Below are 1685 nucleotides of genomic sequence, written 5' to 3'. Positions count from 1 at the left end.
ATATATATATATATATATATATATAAAACAATTTCGCATGCTTCTGATTTCAGTTTCGATTTTCACAATACATAAGCGGCGTGATTTTACATCATGAAATGATCCATCAAAGCACATCGGAAAATGTGGAATTTATCAAATTCCTGCGTCGAAGAAACATTATAGCCAGTGAAAATCAATCGAGGTTTGATACATCTCTTTGATATCGAGGATGAGAAGAGTACGCAAAGTTTGGACAACTTACAAAAAAATTATGTTCGATATAAAAAGGGTTGTCATCTTGCCGAGATGTGTTTTTTCGATTTTGGAATACTGCCCTAGTCAGTTGACAATGATAATCAACGCAAATATTCTTGCAAGGAGTCTGATTATTTCAATATTCATGGAAACGATAATATATATGTGATTGACAGAAATTAATAAAAATTGTTGCATAAAAAATTTTATCGAAAATTGTTTACAAAATCTACGTATTGTTCATCATAATACACAATTATAATATAATAATTATTAAATACAGATAAAATTTATAATTGGCATTTGAATCATAGAAGTATACATATAAAATATTATTACATAAAATGCAGTTCTATTGTGTAATATTTTTAAAGTAATATTCTTGAGGCTTGAGTAATAGAAGTATCAGATTGCTCCTCGCCCTGATAAAGTGGACTGCAAGGTTCACGAAACATTGCATTCCAAGAATGGATCTGAATACGGAGAAAACCTGCGAAACACATAATCTTTATTTTTGTGTAACATATTTATCTTAATTTTATAGATTTGTTAACATTTGCCAAAGTGTGCGAATGGTTCCCAATCGGAAATATTGAGTAATGGCGAATATGGTATAGATCGGGCTTTGCAAGTTCACGAAGGGATGTCCATCCTGTTTCATATTCTGAATGAATATCATAAGTATCTAGAGGGAATGGTTTTGAAACGATGGTACTGTTGGGTATAAAAAATGCAATAAAGTGCACGTTACAGGTATCATTTATTTTAATAGAATATAAAGCGAATTATAATTTTTCTCTAATAATATATTTTTATTGAATATATTTGCTCTTAAACATTATCGCGATCGTAGATTGTTGCTGAATATAAAAGCTAAAAGCATTACAAAGAACAGTACCATGGAAGTTCCAGCAATTTTTTTTTTTAAGCAGTAGTCAAACCGATGAAGAAGCTATATTAAATCTAAACGCCATTAGCACATGTGATAGCTTCTGCGTGGACGTGTTTTGCAGGTGTCTTAAAATCTGTTTAAGTCTAAATAGAATTTGTTGTATTTATATGATATATCGATTAATTCTTTGATAAATTTTAAACTGGTGAAAAACAATTCAATAAGTTCTACTTATAATATTATTTGCTTTATTAGAATACGACAATGAAAATTTGGAAAAACAATTCAAAAAATGTAGATAAGGCTCAAACAATGTTTTTTAAAAAGGTTCTATTGTGCTCCGAAGCATCTTTGGGAAAATTACGAGTTGAAGACAATATGCATTCGTTCCCTTATGAATTAAACAGATATTTAATTACCTCTTTTTGTAATTATAGCACATTTATAAAATTTTATAATCGCCAGAAAAATTAACAATTACAAATATTTTAAATATGTGTACATATATATATATATATATATATACTCTTTTTATATTATATATATATATATATAA

General features: G+C 28.2%; 1 pseudogene; it reads left to right on the top strand.

Moving 5' to 3' along the window:
- LOC108691695 overlaps positions 1-1685 on the top strand; it is a 20469-nt pseudogene that overhangs the window by 7353 nt on the left and 11431 nt on the right.

This window comes from Atta colombica, unplaced genomic scaffold (assembly GCF_001594045.1).
Source record: "Atta colombica isolate Treedump-2 unplaced genomic scaffold, Acol1.0 scaffold5, whole genome shotgun sequence".
Taxonomy (NCBI): domain Eukaryota; kingdom Metazoa; phylum Arthropoda; class Insecta; order Hymenoptera; family Formicidae; genus Atta; species Atta colombica.
The sequence above is the reverse complement of the archived record's forward strand: the minus strand, read 5'-3'. Positions and strand labels throughout refer to the sequence as shown.